The sequence below is a fragment of the Podarcis pityusensis genome, assembly GCF_964106645.2.
Source record: "Podarcis pityusensis genome assembly, chromosome: 13".
Lineage (NCBI taxonomy): Eukaryota > Metazoa > Chordata > Lepidosauria > Squamata > Lacertidae > Podarcis > Podarcis pityusensis.
This window is the reverse complement of record NC_138038.1, coordinates 22929976-22956923: the sequence shown is the minus strand read 5'-3', so window position 1 is coordinate 22956923 and position 26948 is coordinate 22929976. Positions and strand designations below refer to the sequence as shown.

The following is a 26948-nucleotide window of genomic DNA, read 5'->3' as shown; positions in this document are numbered from 1 at the left end:
CTGGGAATTTCAGTTACATGAGAGGCATACTAGAGTTCCCAGGTTTCTTTAGGGGAAGTCATGTCCCTGGCATGTACACAGCCTGAAAAAGAGGGCATTTCTGGTAAGGATTGTCAAGACTTTGATAAACCGTTCCTTCTTCATCTATTTTGAGATTGACATGGAATAACAGACAAAATGATTGGTTTCTGACTTGGGTTTAGTTCCCTGCTGATCCACCAGCCCAGTAAATGCCTTCTAACAGTGCATTCTTATATAAGTTTACCTGGAAGTATGACCAGTTAAGTCCAATGGTGTCTAGCAGGCCACCTTCTTCCTCTCTCAGCCTTCATTCTCCCCCTTCTAAAATTATTAGGAGCGGTGCCCTACCTTTCAGGGTTGCAATGGAGGAATGATGGCATTGCATTTTATGTGCACGAAAATGTTGCATAAACAAACCTCTGCACGGGGTGAACCTGTTCGTTTGTTTTGTAGAACCAGGTTACTAGAGTGAGGTCAGTGGCAAGTTGCAGACACAGAAAGCCTGCTTATATTCACTTTAAGCCCGGGATTAATTATCCCACATAATGTTGCCAAAAGAAAACGAGCTTCCCTCCAGCCAGGAACACAGTATGATAGTGCCTTCTGTTCATTTAACAATCTCCTCCAGTCAGTAGGGTGCAAACAAAGTGCTGTCTTCTGCAGCACTCCAGCATGCTCCCTACCAGTTGCCTCACATGATGCAATCCAATAGGCACCAATATTCATAGGCATGAAGCGACCAAGGAATTGCACATAAAAGAGTACTTCTAAAATAAATGCCTTGTTGCAGATAACCTATGTGAACTGTCTGCCTGCTGTTTGTGACAGACTCCCTTGTTTTAGAGAATCTTCAGCTAGCTCCTATAATTCTTTGGTTCTCTTCACCCTCCTTAAGGTAAAGGTAAAGGGACCCCTGACCATTAGGTCCAGTCGTGGCCGACTCTGGGGTTGCGGCGATCATCTCGCTTTATTGGCCAAGGGATCCGGCGTACAGCTTCTGGGTCATGTGGCCAGCATGACTAAGCTGCTTCTGGCGAAACAGAGCAGCGCACGGAAACGCCGTTTACCTTCCCGCCGGAGCGGTACCTATTTATCTACTTGCACTTTGACGTGCTTTCGAACTGCTAGGTTGGCAGGAGCAGGGACTGAGCAACGGGAGCTCACCCCGTCGTGGGGATTCGAACCGCCAACCTTCCAATCGGCAAGTCCAAGGCGCTGTGGTTTAACCCACAGCGCCACCCGCGTCCCTCACCCTCCTTAACTCACTACAAATGTCTGTATTTGCAGGTTTCGGGCAAGCTTGAGGACTAGAAGCGTTTCTTAAAATAAAAATTCAGAGATACTCTTGCAAGCCGGGTTGGGGGTTGGGGTGGAGAGTGACCAGATTCCAGGCTAGAAAACTAGATCCAAACTTGCTGCTGCCTTGCTGATAATTATGTGAAAAGAACGCTGAGCTGCCAAACAATGGACTGAGAATGGCTAAGGCATGATTGACAGCTGCCACTGTTGTCTGGGGGAAATGATTGCAACAAAGAAATGCATTGAGCTTATTCTTCCATCTCCTTCTCCTACCCCCATCACCCCTTCCAATTTTCTTTTCTGATGAAATTGTCCCTTCCAGTGAAATCAATACCAATTTCCATCTGGAGATGGGGGTGGGGATGGGGCCGCTGTGAGTGACGGCCGCAGATCGTAGAGCTTCCGCTGATTTCTCTTCCGCCCTCTCTGTTTCAAATGCATCTTTCAAGTAACTTTTTGCACTCTTTACGTCGTTTTGTCTTCTCAACAGCCCTGCAGGGTAGGGCTTGGAACAGGACAATGCCTAGGCTCCTATCTCCAGGCAGCTGTGGATGTGATTTGCACAGACTGCTCTATTTCCACTGCAGCCAACATCAGGGTTGTCCTGAGGAGTAAGCAAGCAAACATATGCATTTCAAAGCACTCTGTACACAGATTAACTGGAGTCCATTGGCCTTCTGAGTCCCATATCTTTACCTTCTGACCAGTGGCATACATTTATGGGCAGAGGATAAAGTGGCCGGGGATTGGGAGGCCACTGGACTCAAGTCGTGCCATAGCCTTTGGCAAGTTGCCACCCCCAATACTCCTGTCAAATAGGAATATATATGTGTTTTCACAGCACATACCTGTGAACAACTTTACTACATGTAGGTTCATGGTTGCGGCAGTTCTAGGGTTACCCTGTCTATACGTTACCTGTGGAACCCCACTTATGCAGAGAGAAGGAGAGAGAGAGAGAGAGAGAGAGAGAGAGAGAGAGAGAGAAGGGGAAGCCACGGATTTGCCTTTGCATTGCGGCCACACAGGTTCGGCTGCCTCCACCGGACTTGGCAGCGTATGCCAGTAATTATGCACCGCCCTTGTATTCTTATTACCACCGTGATATCCTCCTGGCGTTTGTGCTAGACACCCATCTCTGAATAAAAGGTAGGGGCCTTTAAGAGGGGGAGAAGGGGAGAGAGAGAGTATGTGTCTCCCCCCAGCACATTAATCTATCATGAGCTAATGTGTTTTGCCCATTCTGTTCCTTTGTACTATCGCCAAGGCGTGCGTGCACACACACACACTCACCCGCACACACACTCACCCGCACTCTCTTGTTGCACTTCTGCCACCGAGCTCTGATGGTTGGCTGGGCCTGAGCGAGTCCGCGAGAGACAGAGAAAGAGAAAGAAAGAAAGAGAGGCAGAGTGACTGACTGACAAGGCAGACGGAGGCAGAGGAACAAAGCCGAGACAACAATGGGAAATACACCGTCTCAAGGCATGTCAATGTTCATCCATTCTTAAGTAGCAGGTATTTTTTTTATTGGTGTTTTGTTTTTTTCCTCAACCCTCCCTTTCTCTTTCCCAAACCCCGCCGGTACCTTAACGATGCTACTGCCGCTCTGGTCGTGCCCTTATAGCCGGAGGTGTCGGCGTTTTGCTTGGAATCGAAACACAGGGAATGGACGTGGTTGTGGTGTTGTTATCATTTTTTTGTAAAGGGGAAAAAGGGGTGTGTGGCGGGGTGACAGAAGCTCCCCCCTGCCCCTTGTGGTTGGGGAGGCAAGGTAGGATTCTGACTATCAAATCTGCTACTTAAGTGGGTGGTAGGGTGTGTGTGCTGGGGGAGAGATCTTAATATATAAACACTGAGCAGTTGTGCGACCAGTGCTTTCTTTGGGTCTGTATATTTCCCCACCCCATTGTTGTCAAGGCTGCTGAGCTCCGGGGAGATTAACTAGCTACCGAATCTGCTGCCCTAGAAATATTGCTGAAAATAGAGGGGGGAGGGGGGACAGGCAGCACATATTGATAGGTAGAAGAGCCCCTTTGTTACTCCCCCCCCGCCACCTGGCATGAAAAGGTACATAAAGATTTGCCTGCTGATTTCAGTTTGTCAATGGTTGCACTGCTGTTTCTCCCCCTCCCCACACACAAACCACCCCTTTTTATTATTATTATTTTTTTCTCCCCTGCTGGAGATTAAGGTTGTTGCTGACTGCTTTGTTAACTCAGGAAGGCAGTAGGGACTGGGGGAAGAGAAAGTAACAGAGAAAGAAAGAGAAAAGATGTGAAGAGGAGAGATGATTGATGGGGGTTTTCTTCTTCTTCTTCTTCTTCGTCTTCTTCTCAGTAGCTTGAGTGTGATCGCAGAGTGGGAGACCCTTTGGATTTCAGGTTGCATCGCCAACTTGGGGATTCTTTGCTTCCTTCCCTGAGCATCGGTGCAGGACCAAAATAAAGAAAAGAAAGCCACGTCAGGGATATGAGAGGGGAGAACAGAAAAGAATGCATTGATTTCTTTCTTTCTCTCACCTTTGTGATGCAGAACATAGGATGCTTGTGTGAGGACATGCATGACGGATGGTTAAGAAGCACGTTTCCCGGGAGATGTTGTGCACGCAAATGTACGTGTTGGAGGTATCTTAGATATGTGCAATTCTTTTTTAAAAAAATCACCTAGCAAGGTTCTTTCTCTCTCTTCACCCTCTCCCCACTTGGCCAGCTACCATGTACCAGCCTCTTTCAAGGGAAGAGCTTGTGATCGAGTTGGGTGTCCACTTGAGGTTCACAAGAGGGTCTGGAAGAGAAGAGTCTTATGGTGCGAGACGGTCTCTGATGGGAGGAGTAAGGAAACAGAGAGATGGTTGATGTTGGGGTTACGACTGGCTTAGCCATGGAGGCAACTACATAATGGCCTGGGGTTGCCAGAATTCCAGGGGCATCTTACCTTAGCTATGCAGATGTCTTGAAGAGGGAGCCTCTGCCTTGACTTTTGCAAGAAGTGCACAAGAGCAGCTTAACAGCTCCCTCGAGGGGTGAAACCCCCACCCCTCCTGCATTTCACTGGGACACACAGGGCAGGAATCTTCTTATCTTCACCTGCCTCCCTCCTGGCACCGATGCAGTTTAAAAAAGAAGGGAGTGAAATTAAACATGACTACGAGGCAAATAGGATAACGCTCAAGTTTTAGATCATTAAATGTGCTATTGCTATTCCACTTGCCATATGATAAGACATTATCATGAATAACAACAATAATTTAATTCATTAGTTACTTCGTTTGAAGCGTCTCTAGGCAATTTCACAATACAACAAAACATAAAGACGATTGCATTTACAAAAAACAATTTAAAATAATTTCATATATAAAAGTTATTTCAAATCCAATACAGGTACTGATAAGACAATACAGATAAGACATGCGTAGGTGCATGGATTTTAATTCATTTGCAGCAGCAGAAAGAAACCTTGGGGGAAGTGGGAATTCTAAAAAGCAAGAGAGATTTGCTTAAGGGTTTGGAGAAGCAGCAGCCCTTTGTGTTTCTTTCATACGTTATCCTTGACAGAGCAACAGAAGGATTTTTTCTCCTAGGTATGTGTGATCTGGCCTCTAAGGCGGGAGTTGTCCAGTTCCAAAAAGTTCTCTGTTTTGCCCCTGTCCTCACCTGCCCCTTTACCGCGGTGCCTGGCCTTGATCTGGCAGTAGGGGAGATTTGAAAATCAAAATGTATGTGCTGATAATAAAGCTAGTGACAAAGATGAATAAATCTGAGGTTTGTGGGATTCTCAGTGTTTGGTGGTGGGTAAAGAAAGACATTTCTAAGCAAAAAACCCGGCCTTTTATGTTTGTAGAAGTGCTGCAACGCTGTTGAATCAAAAAATAAAATAGATGCCATGCTTAGGTACACAAGCAACCGCTTGGCTCGTATAATACAATAGAGAGGTTTGGAACTTTTCCCTTTGTTTAGAATCAGGCTGCTGAGGAGGACAGAGTGACACAGGGCAAGGAAGGAAGAGTTTCGAAGGGCGTGTGAGTCAGGGAGGAGTTGGGGAGCTTAAAGGAGTCAGCAGGGCAGAGACTAGGCTCACCAGAGAAAGACACAGCATTTTAAAAATATAGAACCATGGAATGGTAAGAGTTGGAAGGTAACCCCAAGGGTCATCTCTTCCAACCCTCTGCAAGGCAGGAATCTCAATCCTAGCATCCATGGCAGATGGCCACCTAACCTCTGCTTAAAAACCTCTAAGGGAAGGAGAGTCTACCACCTTCCAAAGGAGCCCATTCCACCATGGAACGGCTCCTCTCATCAGAAAGGTCTTTCTGATGTTTAGTCAGAATCTCCTTTCTTGTAACGAAGCCATGGGTCCAGGTCCTATCCTCCGGAGTAGGAGAAAACAAGATATGCTCCTTCCTTCACCACTGGAACAAAAAGAAAAAACCACTTCACTCTGCATGTATATAATCCGTGAAACTCTTTGCTACAGTGTGTTTTGATGGCCATCATAGAAGAATAATAGAATAAGCCACTTTTCAAATCAAGGTACAGGAGGAATAGTCTCCCTAGTATTTACAAACCATGATAGCCAGCAGTGGAGCCTTTTGCTCCGGGGCCAAGTTACTTCTTTCAGCCAGAATCTAGGGACTGGGGTTGATAATTACTTGTATATATAAATAGACAGTTCCCAAAACCCCATCTCTTTGTCATGCTTTAGGGAGAGGAAAACGGGAGAACTGAAAGGGATAGGGAAACAGATCTAGGGAAACAAGGCCAGTTCTTGAGTTGGAAGAGTGGTATGATGTGTGTTGCCCATGTCCATCTCAAGAACCCACTTTCAGATGGGGCTAAATGGAGCATGTAGTGCTCTGGATGACTGTAGCCTCAGAAAATCACGCCCTGTTAGGCTGCCCAGCAACACAGCAAGGCACAGCCTTCCTGGTCAAGCACTCTCAGTGTTGGGATGGAAGATTGTCATACCACCTCAAAAAAAGACTGGAGCCAGCAGCACTGGAGGGAGAGTGAGGTAAATTAGCAGTAAAAGTTGGTAGTGGGGCCCAGCAAGGAGGGAGGAGCTGAAACAGGCTGAGGAGCTCTGATGGCAGGAGTGTGTGGGGTTAAGTGGGGAAGGGTGAAAGAAGCAAGCGGGTGGGTTGAGGGGAAGGCAAGAGGGAAGGCACTCCCTATTCCTTCTCAAATGCCCCATCACAGCTGTTGAATTTCATGCACAGTTACTGGGAAAATAATAATGCTTGGTATTTATGATTCCTTCCATTTCCAATGTTCTCAGACCGCGAGTGCCGTTGCCTATGTAGCCGAAACAGCACCACCGATACACAGGAGGGGGCGGGGGGTATTAGCAGACTCAGGAGATTCCCAAAGGCTTGCAAAAGTACAGAATATATTTAGCGGGGAAAGAAACTTTAGGGGGACTCCCCCCGCAAAACAGCTCAATGATGACTGAGCATGCTCAGTGGGCATGAAAGACTGCGGGTGAGGAGGAGATGGGAAAATGGGAGCAGGGAGTGTGTTTGAGTGGCTGGAACCCTGTGGAGCAGCAATCCATACCACTACATTTTGTTGCAAGTCCCACTTGCACTTGCTTCTCTCTCCCCGCACCCCGCTGGAGAGGTATAGCTATATTTCCTATTTCCTTAGCACTCAAAGCTTTATCTCAGTATTCCTTAATAATAACACTGTGTAGCCGACCCACCCATATTACAGAAGGGGAAGGGACTGGGGCTCAGCATGAGTGGTTTGCCAGGCATGGGGAATGTTTGGCCCTCCCGATGTTGTCGAACAACAACTCCCATCAACCCCAGCAAGCATGGCCAATACTGTAATGGCAACAACCTGAGGGCTAAAGGTTTCCCACACCTGAACTGTTGAGTTCGATCTTGAAGTGAAATTTGAACCAGGAGCACTCGGTTCATAGCCACTCAGTGAAACACCAGCTCTGCTGCCATCAATTTCTGGACTGCTTGTGACGTTTGTTATGGCACCTAGCTGAATGCCGAACTAGATCAGTTTGACTCTTAAATACATTAACCCCCCCCCAAGTCTGAAGTCTTTATTTTCATGGGAAGTAGGGGCACGTAGGAAGTAGGGGGTGGAAGACTAGGGAGATGGAGTAGTAGCAGAGGACTGCTGGCCCATGCCTTTGAATTGATGGATTATTTTTGTCCTGTGTGCTGGGGCCTGAGGGCTGGAGATTGACTTGGAGATGGTCAGGGAGGACAGCCTGCAGTTGCCTAGCAACTGCTAGAAAGGGGGGGAAGCAGTGGAGGTGTTGAAAAGGGTACAGAGAAAAGAGTCAGCATTACTGACACAGGTCTAAGGAATCAAAAATGGGATGGGCTGCAGAGCCAAGTCCTAATGTTGTAGCCCATCCACCAGCAACTAAACTTTGGGGTCTCTTTCTTACTCCGAAACAGAGAGACCCATATTGCAACACTCACTTCTGCTTCCTTTCCACACTACACTGTTCTGCCTTTGGGGAAGGATCATATCTCTTTGGTTCAACCCCTGGCATCTCCAGGTAGGGCTGGGAAAGACCACTAGTCTGTAGATGGGCCAGTGGTCTGACTCAGGTATAAGGTAGCTTCCTATGTATTAAAGACTCGCAGAAGCTGCTCTAGAGCTATTAACAGCTCACTTGTTCATCACCTCTTGAATCTGCTTGGCTTCTATTCAGAGTGCATTAAGATGAATTGGACAGCACGCAGATGTGCCCTGTGTAGCTATTTCTCTTAAAACATCAGCATATTGAACTATTCAGCCCATTAAACTTACTTAAGTCGCAAGGTATACACTGGGTAGCAGTCCTTTCAGGGGTCCTCGGCAGTGACCCTGCTACTTAGCCATTCAGATCACTGCTGTTTGTTATCCTCCTGGTTCCCAGATTGGCATTCTTTTAGGATATCCAGTATGTCATAATGACCAACCTAATGACCAAACATAATGACCTGTGGTCATTTAGCCCAAGGCTTGGGCAGATGGTAGAGCTGGATCTTCTGACAGATCTCTGGTTGGTTTGCAGTAGATCAGCAAGGAAATCTGACTCCAAATTGCTAAACAGTAGCAGTAACAAAATGACTCCCTTTCCACTCTGAATTATATTGCTGAAATGTTGAAAGCTTGGGCTAACTCTGAGTGGAAGGACTATGAGTTCTGATACTCAAGACAGGTTCCTAGGCTCTGAATATTTTAATTCTAACTGTATCACTTGGCTCAGGTTGTTGACCCTTGGGGTTCAAGTAAAAGAACAACAACCAAGAAGATCCCGCAGGACTGAAGTCTGTCCACCCTTGCTTCAGTCCATAGGTCTTGGTCATGCAATACTGGACATTTCCAGATGAGCATTCGTCCTGTTTTATTGGCAGGCAGATAAGACAGTGGTGCCTATTTATAATGAGTATTTGCTCTGATTTGTTTTCAGGGAGGCTAGATGACCTTGTGTCAAAGCAGATATTAACCCACACCTTCCTGTGCCATTTCCCCTTACTGTAAAAAGTCAAATATTGGAGGGTTGGGAAGCAAGTTTTTTGTGCAAGAGCTCCCAACCCACTATAATTGTGCTTGAGTCCTACCAAAAATAGCAGTAGTCTGGAAGTGCCCACTGATACTCCTCCAGGCTCATGGGGATGCTGAGGATGGATTCCCTGTCAACACACACGCCCTGAACTTCAGGGGTCTTTGGCAAATGCCTGCCATGCCCCCACCCTCATGGCATCCCTCTTTTCCTTCTGCAATTTATCATGTTTCGAACTGGTCCACTTGGCATCTCATCATGTCCTGGTTCATACTGCTTTTCTGAAGGGGCTCCCCCCCTCCAGTTGTGATACTGAGTATTCACAAAAACAGCTTGAACGCCTGCAGCCTTGCTGGAAAAATCCACTTGTTTTGCTTGCCTGTGTCTGTGTGAAAAGCCAAATGTGCGAGATGCAGGAGAACTGATCTTTGTGCTTATTTTCCATCAATGTCCTCTTTATGGCTGCATCATCATCTTCTTCAATGCTCCAAAGAAGGAGTGTTGCTCAGTGCTCCAGCGGCCACAGGCTTCTCACTGAGAAGGCACCCAGCTCCAGCCAGCTGCCCTGTAGCCGAGCGTAGACTGTGCAGAGCTAACAGCGGTACCAGGCGTCGGACCAAACCTTTGCTGTAGCAAAGAGGCCCGTTGTAACCATGCGAGGAGGAGGGCTGCCAAAAGGGGGTGAAAAAAAGAGAAGTCCTCTAACTAAATAAAAATGAAACAAGCTGGGATTTAATTATAGGAATTGATTCTTCTCTTTGCTGTACATTGATTTGTACTGGGCAGTCATTGCTAGAAACAGCGCAGCTGCCTTCTGCCCTCTGTGGTAAGCTGGCTTCCCAATGTACGCACACAACAGACACACACTCCTCTCATTCTGCCAGCGTGCCGTTGGGGAGGGGAGGGTGGCTGCATCTGAATATTCTTGGCATGAGGAGGGAATCAGGCTGCCTATGTCATGTGGGTGTGGAGGGAAAGAATTTGTTTCCTTTAGGGAATGAAGCAGCATAGTGGCTATTTTTACATCCTGAGCTATGACACTTCTCCAGATTCCACCACCATCTGAGGTACCAGGGGCGGGGTCCTTCAGTGGCAGTCCTGCCCCAGGGGGATACCCAACACGATGTATATGTGATGATGGCCCAAGGAAAGGGGGGATGAGAAGCTCCAGGGTTCCAGGCACACAGGAAGGCAGAGAAAAGTTGGATCAGCACCTTGGAGAGGGACCTAGGTGTGTGTCCCGTGAGCGCAGTTCACAGTCCTGCACTATGGCACAGCATACAAATTGCCCTGGAGCAACTAGGAGATTTTCATAGCCTGGGCTAGGTATTGCTTGACCCTCTGAATGCTGCACATGGCTAGTTAAAAGGGCTACTGCCTTCCTCTACAGCTGTTGGCTTCTCTTAAGCCAGGGGTTTGCCAACATGTGACCCTCCAGATGTTGTTAGACTGTTGCTCCCAGCAGCCCCAGCCAGCACGACCAATGTTTAGGGAAAAAGAGAGTTAGAACAATAGAATCATAGAATTGTAGAGTGGCATGGGACCCTGAGGATTATCCAGTCCAAGCCCCTACAATGGCGGAAAATGCAGCTGTCCCATATGGAGATCGAACATGCAACCTTGGCATTATCAGCATCTATCCAACTGAGTTATTGTAGTCACAATATCTGGAGCAGGCGTATCTTGTCCCGTGTTGCCATTTGTGGCAAAACAGGAAGTGCGTCCCTGCCTGCTGTGCTGCCTCCAGTACTGCTGCTGCGCCATCTGCCTTTGCCACCGGTGCCGGTGCCAATTTCCCGTGATATTTCACGAGATCTCGCCAGAAATTGGCATTGATGCTGGTGCCTCTTCTCCACCAGCGGTGGAGCCTACAGGGCAGGTGGGACATTTGTGGGGATGTCGCCTCAGAGGTTTCTGCCGCCTGAGGTGGCAGCTTCACCCCGCTTCATGGGTGGGCTGGTCTTGATCTAGATGGCCGCAGGTCAGCCACCCATGTTTTAGGCCCTGGAATTTCAAACTGCGAGGGTATCTTCTTGAGGTTCTCTGCGGAGTCTATGGGCCAATCTTCAGAGCCTGGCGGCAGAGGTGTCCCATCAGACTTTAGGGGAGGAGATATGAGCTTCCAGGGATTCAACCTGTGGCCTTCTGAATACAAAACTAAAGCTTTTTCGCTGCGCTATGCCTCTTCCCCTGCAATATAACACCAGCCATATATTTCATCCCCTGGATTTAGGTCTTTGTCTAAAATCCCACCACAAACTCAGCAGGTAGTCTCAGGAAAGCTACCTTCCTCAGCTTCAGCCCATCATCTCTGATACAGGGATAATGATACTGACCAAGCTTAATAGTTGTGATGAATTCTACAATTGTGTCTGGGAAGCGCTTTGGACGCTTAATATTCATCATTGTTCCTCAGGCCTCCAGAAGACAGAGAGGGGCTTTGTTCTATTTCTTGCCATTAAGATGCTTTGTAATATATCAATAAGTCATAGAAACAAACAAACAAGATACTATTTCACAGAATAGAAGAGAGTAGGAGGTAGAGCATGACCAAAAATAACATAAAAAGGTGTTGAAACAATGAAAGGTGGACATATTTATTATCTCGGTAAGGATACAGGCTGGGACTGAGTAGGTAGGGTTTGTTTTAGATTAGGGATTCTTCTAATCTAACACCTTACCTTCTCTTCTGTTCAGAAACTGGAATTGGGCCACCCATACCTAACACTTGTCAACTCTGCTCTCTTTCTGCTTTGCTCTGCTTACCTGGGCAAGGCTGATTCATTTGCTTAGTCTACCCACCTCTGTATTGTAACTACTATTCTCCAGTGAACTCAGACTTGTTCTTTCTGGCATGGGGTGGAAAGTTGCAAGCCAAGATTCTCTGCAAGTGCAGAAAAAAAGTACAGAATATGTAATTCAACTGAGATAATTCAGCATCCTGGGAATCTCCCTTTTCATTCCTAGACTGAATTGTCAGCAGGTGGGGGAGGGGACCCTGTGGGCACCCAGGAAGGCATCTGCGGGTGCAGGCACGCCCATGGGCACCACATTGGAGACCCCATTCTGTATTACTTCACTCACTTCAAATATGGTAAGCTGATGAGGCCCCTCCTGCTCATTCTTCTGACTGAGGCCCTTAGCTTCTGTCCCAAATTCTTTTCCTGATGGTACCATCCTGCCATTTTCAGTGGGGAATCTTTTGTTTTCTCATTGAAGTAAACAGAACTAAAAAAAAGTGCTTAATGTTGGATAGAGATATGAAGGCCCTAGAATGGAAAAATGGAGTGGCGGTGGGGAATATGTTGCCCCCTATTCTTCACTTCTTTTTTTCAGCCATCACATCTCTAATGTTGAATGGCACATGCAGAGTTTGTCCCCCTTGAGGTTGTGAGGATAGTTGAAAAGATGCAAACAGCACCCGGTGAAATCACAATGGCTGGATTGGAGAGGCTTTTAGTGCCCTGCGTTGCTCTTCTGATGAATGCAGCATAAATTGTGTAAAATAAGCAAAACGAATTGTGCAAAATAACCCACTATATGTGCATCTGGTTTGTTTGGCATCATTTCTACAGGCTGCAGAATTCTGTTTGGTGCCAGCTTGGTGCAGTGTACACAGAATCCTGTTTATTTCTGAGATCTCCCTCTTGATTATGCCATCTGAGTGCAGGGTTCTAACAACAAGGACATAGGCGCCTAAATGAATAATTGGTTTCCAAGTTCCATAGTAAACTGCTTGGAGGGTTTTGGCAACCAAGCAGAACATAAATCTTGTCAAATAAATAAATAGCAAGTTTTTAAAAATTGCTTCCTGATTTAAACAGTGGTACATTCCATGTTGATTGTCATATCATATTTGTTGCTATTTTTATTTTTTTAAGTGTTAATTATGCTGGCTAACACAACCTCTGGGGCTCAGCACTGCATGCAGAAAGAGTCCCAGGTTTTCTCCCTGGCCTCTGCAGCTAAAAGGACCTTGGGAAATATCTATGCCTGAGACCATGTGGAGTCATTGCTAATTGGAGTAGACAGTAGTGGACTAAACATCCAAATGGTCTGACTCAGAATATGACAGCGTCAAAAATAATAATACAATTGTAGAGTTGGAAGGTACCCAAGGGTTATCTATTCCAACCCCCTGCAATGCAGGAATCACACTTATTCGTTAAATGGCTTTTAAGATCGTAGGAAGAGCCCTGTTTCATCAGACCAAAGGTTTGTCTAGTCCAGCATCCTGTGCTCACAGGGCCCATGGGAAGCTTGCCCAAAGCAGGACCTGAGTGCCTCAACACTCTCCCTACTTGGGATTCCCCCAGCAGCTGCTATTCAGAGACATTCTGCCCCCAACAGTGGAGGTGGAACGTAGCACCTATCCACCATGAATTTGTCCAATTCTCTTTCAATTCCAAAATTTCACTATGTGATATGTGAAGAAGTCCTTTCTCTTGTCTGGCCTGAATCTTCCAACATTCAGCTTCATTGGGGCAAGGGGAACCTCTTTTAAGGGACCTGCCACTATGTTGGCCCCGGGTATGTAGGCTAGGCCTTCTCTGACCCAAAGCTGATGGAAAAGGAACTCCTTCAAGTTTCTGTCCAGAGACAGCAAATACTGTTTTCTTTCTGGCTGTGGAACTACTGTGTCTTTCATTTCCCCTGCCCTCTTTTTCTATCAAAAATTTAGAGTGTAAGTGTCATGGGACAGAGACCTCTTATGTATGCCATTCTGTAACGTGCCACATTCACTGATATGAATGGACAAATGAGTAAGAGAAAGCTTGTCTAGGGATGTTGCAGACTGCAGTTTCCTACAGTCTCCCCAACTTGCTGCAGAGCTGTGTGGTGCAGAATTTAGAGAACCCCAAGCTATTACTGATTCACCCAGGGAGAGGCTATTTTGGGATTGAGAACATTCTTGCGAAACGAAAAATGAAGTTTGGAGAGGTTGCTCCCATCGTGTTTCCCTGATATAGATTGAAGGTGCATAGTATTGATGTAATGTACCGTATTTTTCGCACCATAGGACGCACCGGACAATAGGACGCACTTTGTTTTAGAGGGGGGAGAACAAGAAAAAAAATTTCTCCCCCTCTCTGCCCAGCGCCCCTTCAGCGAAGTGGCAGGAGGCGCTGCGCAGAGAGGGGGAGAACTTTCCCCCTCTTGTTTTCCCGCTCTAAAACAAGGTGCCGTTTAAGGTGCGTTCAGGCGGCTACCTTGGAAGCCTGGAGAGCGAGAGGGGGCGGTGTGCACTGACCCCTCTCGCTCTCCAGGCTTCAGGTTCATTTCGACCTGCTCTTTGGGGCTGGCGGGGGGAAGCCCACCACCAGCCCCAAAGAGCAGGTCAGGGAGCAGCGGAAAGGCGCAGCAGAGAGGCTCCTGCCATAGCCGCCCGTCACCTCTCCAGCCGGGAGAGCGCGCGCGGGGCTAAAGCAGCCCCCCGCGACCCTCTCCTGGCTGGAGAGGTGACGGGCGGCTATTGAGGCTCTTGCCATAGCCGCCCGTCACCTCTCCAGCTGGGAGAGCGTGCGCGGGGCTAAAGCAGCCCCCCACGACCCTCTCCCGGCTGGAGAGGTGACGGGCGGCTATGGCAGGAGCTTCTATAGCCGCCCATCACCTCTCCAGCAGCCCCACGCGCGCTCTCCCGGCTGGAGAGGTGACGGGCGGCTATGGCAGGAGCTTCTATAGCCGCCGGTCACCTCTCCAGCAGCCCCACGCGCGCTCTCCCGGCTGGAGAGGTGACGGGCGGCTATGGCAGGAGCTTTTATAGCCGCCGGTCACCTCTCCAGCAGCCCCGCGCGCGCTCTCCCGGCTGGAGAGGTGACGGGCGGCTATGGCAAGAGCCTCAATAGCCGCCCGTCACCTCTCCAGCCGGGAGAGCGCGCGCAGGGCTAAAGCAGCCCCCCGCGACCCTCTCCTGGCTGGAGAGGTGACGGGCGGCTATTGAGGCTCTTGCCATAGCCGCCGTCACCTCTCCAGCCGGGAGAGCGTGCGCGGGGCTAAAGCAGCCCCCCACGACCCTCTCCCGGCTGGAGAGGTGACGGGCGGCTATGGCAGGAGCTTCTATAGCCGCCCATCACCTCTCCAGCAGCCCTGCGACCCTCTCCCGGCTGGAGAGGTGACGGGCGGCTATGGCAAGAGCCTCAATAGCCGCCCGTCACCTCTCCAGCCGGGAGAGGGTCGCGGGGTGCCCGCGCGCGCTCTCCCGGCTGGAGAGGTGACGGGCGGCTATAGAAGCTCCTGCCATAGCCGCCCGTCACCTCTCCAGCCGGGAGAGCGCGCGCGGGGCTAAAGCAGCCCCCCGCGACCCTCTCCTGGCTGGAGAGGTGACGGGCGGCTATAGAAGCTCCTGCCATAGCCGCCCGTCACCTCTCCAGCCAGGAGAGCGCGCGCAGGGCTAAAGCAGCCCCCCGCGACCCTCTCCTGGCTGGAGAGGTGACGGGCGGCTATTGAGGTTCTTGCCATAGCCGCCCGTCACCTCTCCAGCCGGGAGAGCGTGCGCGGGGCTAAAGCAGCCCCCCACGACCCTCTCCCGGCTGGAGAGGTGACGGGCGGCTATGGCAGGAGCTTCTATAGCCGCCCATCACCTCTCCAGCAGCCCTGCGACCCTCTCCCGGCTGGAGAGGTGACGGGCGGCTATGGCAAGAGCCTCAATAGCCGCCCGTCACCTCTCCAGCCGGGAGAGGGTCGCGGGGTGCCCGCGCGCGCTCTCCCGGCTGGAGAGGTGACGGGCGGCTATAGAAGCTCCTGCCATAGCCGCCCGTCACCTCTCCAGCCGGGAGAGCGCGCGCAGGGCTAAAGCAGCCCCCCGCGACCCTCTCCCGGCTGGAGAGGTGACGGGCGGCTATTGAGGCTCTTGCCATAGCCGCCCGTCACCTCTCCAGCTGGGAGAGCGTGCGCGGGGCTAAAGCAGCCCCCCACGACCATCTCCCGGCTGGAGAGGTGACGGGCGGCTATTGAGGCTCTTGCCATAGCCGCCCGTCACCTCTCCAGCCGGGAGAGGGTCGCGGGGCTATGGCGTCTTCGCTCCATAGGACGCACACACATTTTCCCTTCATTTTTGAAGGGAAAAAAGTGCGTCCTATAGAGCGAAAAATACGGTATGTTTCCCCCTGATGTTTCTTAACCATCCAGCTGTACACAAAAGCAGAATGGACTTTTCACAATGTTTCAGTGGATAATAAAGTGTGTGGTGGACGTCATAATCTATCCAGTCATCCTTAGTCTGGCTCCATATGTTGCAATATTATTGTTATTATTATTATTATTATTATTATTAATAATAATGCTTATATAGTACTTTCTGAGTTTTTTACTTGCTTCACACACATATTCCCTTAGTAATCCCTAGAACAGCCCCCCAAGGTAGTGAACCAGCATGCTGTAGTGCCTAAAGTCATAAAATCATAGAGTTGGAAGGAACCTCAGAGATCTTCTAGGCCAACCCCTACCAATGCAATGAATTCACAGCTACAGTATCCCTGCTAGATGGGTATCAGACCTCTGCTTAAAAACCCACTAGTGATGGAGATCTTGCCAATGTCTGAGGCAGCCACTGCTGAACACCTTGCAGACTCAGGAAATTCTTCCAAATGTTTAGGGGCCATGTCAGACTGGGAATAAGGAGATGTGGGTTCAAATGCCTACTCAGCCATGAAGCTGGCTGGGTTATCCTGAGCCCGCCACCATCTCTTGGCCTAACCTGCCACACAGAGCTGTTGTGAGGATAAGATGGGGGTAGGACTGGTAATGGGGAGGTGAACCAAATGTGGGAAAGGTCCTGAGAGAGGCAGAGACTTAACATGCAACTACAGAAATCTTAGTGGGGAGATGGACTGCATTAACATGATCACCATAAGATATAAAGTAGGAATTAATTAAAGTATGAGGCTGTACCTTTATATATATGGCATGATACATCTTCTCTTTTGCCTATATATTTTGTTTTGGGGAGCAAAGTATCCTGAACTTAGGAGGTGACTCTGGTTTGTTTCAATTAAGCTTGTGCAAGACAAGTTCCTGGTAGTGAACCAGTGCTGTGGTTTCGTGTTAATTATTGTTGATGGGGCGGCATGTACCATTAGGACACCAAAATGTCTTAGGCTGACCCCAGGTACATAGGAGAAGCCTGACCACAATGGGTAGTAATGCCCAGTTCATTCTCAACAAAGTGATCTGTAGGGTTTTGCTTTCCACAGCTCATGTATAAGTCAGGAGACACTTGCCTGTAGTGGCCAATTTTTAAAGACCAAGTCCATGCTAGTAAGGCACAAACAGGAAAGGACGGGTTAATGGACCTGAAATGATCCAAGGGGGCATTGTACCAGGGCAATCAAGTACTTTTGCACCTTAATGAGTTATTGAAACAGAGAAAGCTCTGAAAGAAACCTTTGCATGTGTAAATTAAGTTTCCTTTGAAGTTTTGAAGCATACTGTTTTTTTCCAGCATGGGCCTCTCCAGGCAAAACAGCTTCCTCTTGCTAGTTTGAGGCACTCAATGGAGTAGTATTTTGTTTGCGCTTTCTTTCTCTTGTAGATCAGCACCACCATCCATGCTAATGAACATAATAAAATATTCTCAATAGCCATTTTAAGGGCCATACACACATCCCCTTTTAAAATGGACTCCATCGGTATATAGTAAATGCAGGATCACGTCATAGAGTCTTATATAGCTCTGCTCCGCACAGAAGCCAGGGGCTGACTTTGTTTTCTTTGCTGCTCATGACTAGCACTTGGCATGAGAGTTGGCAGTGAACAAGAGTGCTCTGTAGGAAGCTGCTAACCCAGCAAGGCCCAGAGCTTCCATTAGCTCCTCTTCCTGATCACTTGCTAGGTCATTATTTACTGGATCTTCTTCTTCCTCCTGGGTAGTGCCTTGCTCCAGAGAAGACCACTGGCAACAGAACCTTCCTGGCAGCTAAAGAGGAACCCCTGACAGCAACACTGGGCTTCTTACCAGCTCTGTTGTCACCTTTGCGCTTGAGACTTTGTGGTGGAGGCAGCAGTGAAGGAAGAGAACTGCATCAAGGCAGGGCTTGGGAAATGGTCAGAGGGGTTATCAGGGGGCCAAGGTGAGGCCGACTCTTCAGGCTACCTTGGGACTAATGGGGGTTCTTGCACTTCCTCAGATCCTGCGATCATTATCCTTGCCTGTGTGCTGCCTCTGAGGGAAGTCCAGAGGGTAGTGATGAGAGAATGGGCCTCCTTTGTCGTGGCCCCCTGTTTATCTCCCCAGGGAGGCTCACTTGGTGCCAACCTTGCCATTGTTTTGGCCCCATGCAAATATACTTTTGTTTTCTCAGGCAGCACCGATGATATAATATTGCATTAAGAAATCAGGTTTTGATATGTTTGTGTGATTTCATAATCACATTTTAAAAAAAATTTGGTTGTACATTTCTTTGGGATTAAAAAGAAAGTTAGTGGGAAGCAACACGTGAATTTAATAAATTGAAAGTGAAATCAGTTGTACTGGGCTTTTCTGCAGGGCCCCCTACTTCTTAATCACAGGAGCTTTCTCTGAGATATGGGTTGGGTAGGATCCTGACATTTGGTGACCCCGGCGAGAAGCAGGAGTAACTTTCCTTATTAAATCCCAGGGCTGGCTTTCTAAGCACGATTGGGATCAGAGTGGGATCAGCAGGGCAGACCCACAGAAGGGCTGATGCAAAAGCAAAGTGCATTATAAACTAAGGGAGCTTTGAAGTCTGTGTGAATCTGTGGTTGGATTGGTTCAAGGACAGTGGCAGACAAAAAACACACACACAGGTATCTGAGAGGGGAGCTCTTGGGCCAAAATACAAGAAGGAAGACTGAGTATTACTGAGGGCTTATCTGTCAGTAGACTTGTGGCTGTGCATTTGGCAAATCAAATAATGATGCAGCATTTTTAAAGCACGGACGTTCAATAGTTGCACTAATTACAGAAACATCCCCACAAGAGCCCTGTGAAGAAGATTTATAAGCATTTATAACTAACCCATGCTCTCCTAGTGAGCTTCTTGTCTAAGTGAGGATTTGAAGCTGGGTTTCCCGGGTGGCGCTATGGTGTAAACCACTGAGCCCTAGGGCTTGTCAATCAGAAGGTCAGCGGTTCGAATCCCTGCGATGGGGTGAGCTCCTGTTGTTCAGTCCCAGCTCCTACCAACCAAGCAGTTCAAAAGCACGTCAAAGTGCAAGTAGATAAATAGGTACCGCTCCGGCAGGAAGGTAAATGGTGTTTCCATGTGCTGCTCTGGTTTCGCCAGAAGCGGTTTAGTCATGCTGGCCACATGACCTGGAAAAACTGTCTGCGGACAAACGTCAGCTCAGAGTCATTCACAACTGGACTTAACTGTCAGGGGCCCTTTACCTTTACATTTTCCTTGGTCCTAGCTAGACACTGTACCTTACTATGCCCTTGCTGTTGATGACTGCTGGCACTCCTGTCTGGAAACATTTGCAATTATAGCTGGTAATTGGTGGGATAAGTTTCAGTGTGCTACTAGGTCCTGTCTGCTGCAGGGCACAAGTAGCCCTTATTGGTGCCCTTGCTAGCAAGTGTTGCACGATAATGAAATGTTTTGAAAAAGTATAAGATGCTAGCTGCGCTATTACTACCAGTGTATAAAGTCCTCAACAATGTGGGACCAGTTTACTTGAAGGATTCCCTTATGCCATGTATGTCTACCTGGCTGCTTCAGTCTTTGGAACTGACACTTTTACAAATGCCACATAATGTTTATTGTGAATGTGCAAGGAATCTGTTATTCTGGGTTGTATTGCCTGCACTCTCTACCCATTAATATTAGGCAGGTGTTTTAACTGTATGGTTTTTGGTGCCTGCTAAAACTTTTTTTGTATTTAGCCAAGCCTGCCTAGACATGTCTTTTTATTTTATTATGTGTCTTTTTAAAAATAATAATAATACTGATTTATAGGCCAACTTGTCTTAAACATTTGATTTTATCTGTATTTTTCAGTACATATGCTTTATTTTGTCTTATGTAAACTTCTTAGAGGGTTTTTTGATGGATATACAGTACATAAACTACAGGGCCCATAATTCTTTGAGGGAAAGAATGTGCTTCCAATAAACTTCAAAGGTATAGTGTGTACACAATCACCAAGTAATAGGCAGTCAGTTGACCATTGTGCAAACCATTGTGCCAAGACGTTTTGGCACTTGAGGCGAACCAGAAAATTCCCCCCCCCCCCCCCCAGGGAATAATGGATGGCTGAGGATCTACATCAGGAACAAGGGGGGAAATAAAGATCTACATTGGGAACAAGGGTGTAAGGAGACCAGCAGCACCACCTGTTTGCCAAGAGACCACTGTAGAAGCAGCATAGGGTGGAGCTGCCAAGGAGGCTGCAAATCTGGCCAAGGAGTGAGTCACAGCTAAGGCTGCCGCCATTGCAGCAGCAGCAGGTGATGCATTCCTTGGAGGTGGAATCTGCTGCCCCTGTGGATCCTGCTGCCCATTCACTTTTGCCTCATGGGTGAGCCAGCCCTAGTGCGAACTCTTTCTGGAAGTATAGGTAAGCAAGATCAGGGAGGATCCAGTGGGCCACCTTGAAGAAATGAGAGGGGGACCATGCATGGATTTTGGGAGAAAACAGTTTCCCCTTTTCCTCACGTTCTGCAGCCTTGAAAAACTCACATCACTTAAGAGGCACTTTGCCGCAGAAGCTATTGCAGGACCTTTCTGCCCTTGTTGACCCTTGCAGTTGTGATAAATTACAAACCATTTGAAATTTTATCTGCTTGCATGAAATCTGGGGAGTACTTAAAACTTCAGATTGCCTTTTTAACCACATGCACTTTAGATTCCCTCTCTCAGGTTTATGATCAGCTTACAGAGGGCGCAGTTCAGATAGCCAGTTCAATCATTACATTTTTGGCATCCCTTTGTTCCAGAACTCCCTCCTCCTGAAGCTGCTTTTCCTCAAATAAAAGGGTTGTTTGGGTTTGCTTACATAGGCTTATGTGTAATAGATAGACTAACAGGTTCTTCCGAAGGTTGACTGTCTGAGGGCTTCCCCAGATGGCCCTAGTGCCTTTGGGTTTTTTTAGTGGGTGTTTTCTGCAACATGTCATTGACATAATAGTAGTGCATTAGTGATGGATTTATTCTGGATTGTCCACACATAGTTCTCTTGATGCTTCCCTTGTGTTACTGCAAGAACACCATCTGAGAGGGCAACCTTGTGATATAGCTTAAAAACAAACTTGCAGCATTTGGAGTCTAAAAAATTAAAAGATTTCAGAAGGACGTTATGGGGCATGCACTGATTGTCAACTAAGCTGTATGCCCTCACCCCAACCTCTGCAGATGCTAATACTGTTAAAAGCAGGATAACCAGCCCAGTAGCATCATGAGCACAGATCTTCTTGAATGCACCGTAAAAAATAACGTCTGCAAGGGCCCTTTGTCAATGAACTAGATTCCTGCCCCACTCTTCTCATCTTTCTAGTCCTAGCCAGCACCTTTCAGATGAGAAATAATGTGCCTTATTGCTTTTCTGCCTTTCTGTCCTCTATAGCATCATGTTCTCAAGAGGCCTCATAATTAAGCGCTTGCTCCCAAACGACTTCTGATGCCTGACACTGTTTAAGCTCCTTGCTGTTGTGCCTCAAAGGGTGGGGGGGGGATGACAAACAAGCAAGGAAGCATTTCTATGGTTTATTCCAGGGCTGTGTAGATTCTGCGGTCTCAGAAAATTTCACAGAACTTGGCAGAAATCCAGCAGAAAATGGTGGTGGTTTTGCAAGCAGCCCAGGTTTTCTTTAGGGGCCAGCAGGCCCTGCTATCCCTTTGTCAGGCTGAGGATTTTTCTCACAACTTAGGAGCATCTCCTGGAACTGTAGTTTCATAAGGGGATTTTAAGCTAAACTACATTTTCTATGGGAAATCGGTGACTAGTCTCCCAACGTTTTTCTTTTTATGTTGAAGCGCCTTTGGAAGCATCTGAAATTGTTTGGAGCAGTAGTTCTTGATTTGGCGCATTAACATGGTATATAATAGCGCAGGCAGGGAGCAGGGAAGCACTTTTTTCAGAGCAGGAGGAATGATGTCATCTGTCATAGCACCAGGATAATTGGAGTGAACGAGGAGATAACGAGGCTCCCAAGTTTTAGTATTGTTTGTGGCACAATTGTGTAGAAAAATAGGAGAATGAGAGAAAGAATGGAGCAGAGATTAGAATACTTTTACCCCCCCCCCCCTTTGATGAGGCTTCTAGCAGTTCAATGAGTAACACTTCTTTTGCAATATTGCTCAGATTTCTAATTAAAAGTTAAATGTTACCTTTTGGCGGTTCAGGTTTTGTTTTGTGTTTGGTTAGAGCTCAGTGGGCGTGCGCGTTTTCTTCAAAGCAGAGGCTGAAGTTGGAGGGAAGGAAGAAGGGTGGGTTACTATGTCCATTGACTGGCAAGGTATCCTTTGCTGAAGAGGCTTGCCGATCTTTCAGACAAGTCTAAACTTAATTCTCTCCTCTTAGGCAAAGATCACAAGACAACCTGGCTGGTAGCCAGATTCTGTGCCCAGATTTGTAGGCACAGATCATCCTCTAGAATAAAATAGCTTACTAGGGAAATGCTGAAGTTGCCCTTTGGGGCGCCTTGGGTCAATTTTTTTATGGTAGCCCAAATCTCAGTTGTACAGGTGTATGTATATATCTCAATTTTAACTCATGAGCTATTGCTGCAATCTGCTCTGATTGTATATTTTATCTTTATGAACGCTGTTTTTATTGTGTTGTTATGTGAGCTGGTCTGACCATAATAAACTATCTAGATCTAGACTGGCAAGGTAGAGAGACTTCTCCCTACTCCCTTGCTCAACTTTTGGGGCTGTGGGAGGGCCAAATAGGGAGTCACACCTGGCTCAGACCTACCCCTCTCCAGGGACCAAAACAGCACATGGTTGTCCCACAGGCATGTTGTGCCTGCCTCAGCAGAGCCAGATGCTGTGCAGGAAGGCAGCAAAGACCCCTCCTATTGCTGCGTGCATGCTTATGGGGGTCATCGCATGCCCATTTAAATGATACACACAAAGTGTTGGTTGACCATAACATTGGGGCTCACCTGCCAACCTAATCCTCGCCCAGCCATTTGCTGAGCTGCCTCCACCAGGGAGTTGGCTAATAATTGGGGCCACCCCAGTGTTGACCATTCCAGTGGTCCCTGCCATCAACCTGGCCGTGTAGGCAGCAGCCCCCCCCCCCCCGTTAAGCTGGAGCTAGTGCAATTGTGTGCCACACCCAACACCCCTTATGAGGTCACCCACCACCATTTGTGTGTTGAGATTCTGTCCAGTGTAGAACCTGTGCAGTCAGGTGTAAGCACCACTCAATGCAACAGAGTTCACTTTTAGGTAACTATGCAGAGGTAACTAAGCATAGGATTCCCTTGGGGACTGTGGCTATGGGGAGATGTCATTATAAGCTCCTGCAGTTCAACAGTTACCACTAAACCATTGCCCGCGTCGTTTTCCTGATCTATTTGCTCCCCAGAGCCTGGAGTTAGTCCCATGAAGAAAATACCTGCACACAAAGATCGGGAAGAATTGGGAGCTCTCTCCCTCAGTGGCTAATTTGAAGTAAAAATATATATAAAAAATCGAAATGTTGACAGGTCCACTCACAGATCTCTGGAATAACATGCAATTTGAATCTTGAGCTGTTATTAACATTAATATTAATAAAACACATCACAGCACCCTGACAAAAATTACAATTTCCATTATTTTTTGGAGGAAAGCCATGGCAGTTGATCACTTTCCAGCAGGTTTAGATTAAAGCATAGATATACAGGCAAGTCAGGAATGGTCTACTGAAGTTTTTATTTGTTTTAAAATATTTATTTGTTTTAAGATATTTATGAATCACCCTTCACAGTGTTTATTCCAGGGTAGTTTACCATGTAATTACAAGCAGAACAACAAAAATATATACAATAAACCAATTTAAAGTGATCAATAACATAATAAGTGCAGTATATAAATTAAATAAGCAAAGAATATTAATTAAGTAAAGCAGTGTTATATATGCTTAAATTAGAATTGATGAATTATTCTTATTTTTTTGTGAGCTGATGTTTCTTTTTTCCTGTTTTATTTGCAATAAATATATTTCTATTCCACTTTTTTTGTGAAGAGCTCAAGGTGTCATACACACCTCTCCTGTGAGGTAGGTTAGATGGAGAGACAGTGACGGCCAAAAGCCTTCATTATTATTATTTTAAACAGAGCAATGCAAAACATTCAATTATACTGTTTTAAAATATAACATCCTGACAATACTATTTTAAACTACAAACCAATGACAATGAGAATGAAAAATAGCCTAAAATGAATAAATAAATAGAATTAAAATAGCCTGATGCCAAAAGGCATTTCTCCTTGGGGATGGGGTACTGTACCTGGAGTTCCACAGGTGAGAAATCCCTCTCCTTTGGTTGAGAACCATAACTGGATTGGGACAGGATGGTACACAGGATGTACCAGTAACTGGATCTTGAATGTGTGGGGTTAAAGCTGGAAGAGCCAGGACCACCTGGAAAGGGTGATCCAATAAGACCGAACACAAGCTAGGTTTGTGGAGAGCAGCAGGGAGTGCAGAGTCGGACCAAGCTAGAGCAAACAATATGCTAATCACAGTGACAAAGGCCAAGACCAAAAAACTGCAAGGCAGGTCAGGCGAGGGTGAAGCATCAACCCAGGACTTCTTATGACAAGGGGCCAATGTGCAGCGTGAGCAGCTGAGTCTTGCTGCTGACTAAAAATTATGACACTTCACGCTGACTGGCTCTAATATGCAGAGATTTATATATATCTGTTGATAATATCAACCTTTGTGCAACCCGCAGGGCAGTTTGAACAAGGCAAACAGGTAAAAATCCATAAAACAACACAATATTCTAAAAAAACACATATCACAGAAGAACAATTGCTCAATAGCAGCAGTAACTATAGGGTTTGTCTTCCTCCTCCGAAAGCCCTTTGAAAAACATTTCCTCTGTAAAAGGACTGTTTTCCCTTTTTGTCCAGAGGCAGTTCAAATGTGCTGTGGAATCTGGTACACTGCACCTCACCCTTTCTGCTTCCTTGCCTAGGTTGACAGTTACACCTTGAGCACTGACATGATCTGAAAGCTGACTTAGGATGATGTGGCAGGCAGGTAGTTGGTTGGCTGAGGAAGAGAGGCTTGTGCTTGTCTCCATATGGGTTGGCAGCCCTATGTAATAACTGGAAAACCAACATGCATCCATGCATGCAGGCTCACAAAGCCATTATCTGCCAGCTGTAACCACTGCCACTGTGTGGCATACTTTGCATGCGTGCATCTTTCTTTGTGTTGCACTACAAATACTGCCCCTCTTTAGGGGTTAGTGTACCACAGGATCTAAAAACTGGCCCAGGAGCCAAATGTGGTCCTCAAGACATTTCTATCTGGCCTCTGGGACTGTATGGCTTCTTTCCAGGCCATTCCCTTCACCAGCCCTGCTTTGCACTTTCCGTGAATGTTTTTGACTGGCCGGAATGTGCCCTTGAACTCTGATAATGCTTGCTTGCCTAGATGGGAGGTTTGAGTAAATTAACACTTGGTGCTCCACCTCCTTTTGCTTCTGGCTCCTCCCACTACTGGCATGTGGCCCTAAAAGGTTGCCTATCAATGCGGCCCCTGGACTGGAATCTCTCTCTCCCACCCCCACCCCCCACTCCTGAGGTACATGCATGTGCTGTGGTTGAAGATAAAATGGCCTGCCTAGATTCCCCACCCCACCCCCACCCCCACCCCTGGTTTTGCATTCTCCAATTCTAATAATTTGTGCCCAAATACAGGATGGGTGAATAGGATCTACAGGCTTTTGTAGATTGCAAGCTAAACGTGACTCAGCAGTGCGGTCTGGTGGCTAAAAGGGCTAATGTAATCCAGTTATAATGCTACCACTCTGTTCAGCTTGGGTCAGATCTCTGTATTCGGTCCTGGACACAGCCGTTTAGGAATGATATTGACAAACTGGGACATGTCCAGTGGAGGGCAGGCAAGGATGGTGAAGTACCATCTTCTGTGATGGGAGGTTGGAGGAGCTGGATACGCTTAGCCTGGGGAAAGCTAAGATTATGAGACAATGTGATAAGCCCTCTTCAAATATTTGAAAGGGTTTTCACATAGGTGATGGAGCAAATCTGTTTTCTTTTGCTCCTTAGGGCAGGACCTGAGTCAGTGGGTTGAAATTAGAAAACAAAAGGATTAAGGCTAAACATTAGGAAGAACTTCATGACTGCCTGTCTTGGAAGGCGGTGAACTTTCCTTTGTTGGGAGTCTTTTAAGCAGAGGCTAGATGACCACCTATCAAGGTTGCTATAGCAGTAGAGTCCCTCAACAACAGGGTTATGTAGTCGCTGACCTATGATATCCTTTCCAGTTTTATGAGTTTATCCCATTGATTTCAGTAAGAACAAACTGCACCTAACTGTGCAATCCTAACCATGAATTCAGTGAACCTTTGAATTCAGAGGGGCTTACTCCTATGTAACTGAGGTTAGCACTGCAGCCATAGTATGGCTCCAACCCATAGTATTTTCTGGATGCCTGTTGGCTGTAAAAAAGAAAAGCAGAGTTACCAGCAGTATCTCCTAATTCATCTTCTCTAATATTTTCCTGTTCATAAAGAAGATAACAATTTTTGTAACAAACCAGAAAGGGAAGATGAGGGAAGTCACGGGGGGCGGGGCGGGGGGATGAAATGAAAAATGAAAAATTGGATAATTGCTTTTTGTAATTTGTTATAAAAGAGGAACTTCAATAAAATGTGTGTGTGTGTGTGTGTGTGTGTGTGTGTGTGTGTGTGTGTTCATTCCTGTTCATGTACTGCTTCCCATTAAAACTTTGAGATTGTGCCACTGGAATTGCATAATAAGGCTTCCATGTAACAAGCATGTTTAGTAGACTTCCTCAATACTCACCTTTAGTGGGCATGGAAAACATTTAAGCAGACTTTTTGGGGTGTGTTTGCTAATTTTCTGCTATTTTTCCTTCTCTTCTGTCTTCTGCTGTTTTTATTGCTGTACATTTATTTCCCCCTCTTATTTTGTGTTATTTTGTTCTATCTGAGGATATTGTAA

The 26948-nt window shown here is 47.0% G+C and overlaps 1 protein-coding gene across 5 annotated transcripts in view; it reads left to right on the top strand.

The window, feature by feature from the left end:
- Nucleotides 1-26948, top strand: part of SRCIN1 (SRC kinase signaling inhibitor 1) — a 335991-nt gene that overhangs the window by 65486 nt on the left and 243557 nt on the right. The window contains exon 1 of one of the 5 annotated variants that reach the window (XM_080979260.1): nt 2722-2838. The exons of the other annotated variants lie outside the window; for them this stretch is intronic. The gene's annotated coding sequence lies outside the window, so the exon portion shown is untranslated. Of the gene's footprint in view, nt 1-2721; nt 2839-26948 lie in introns of those variants that run through there. 5 annotated transcript variants of the gene reach the window in all.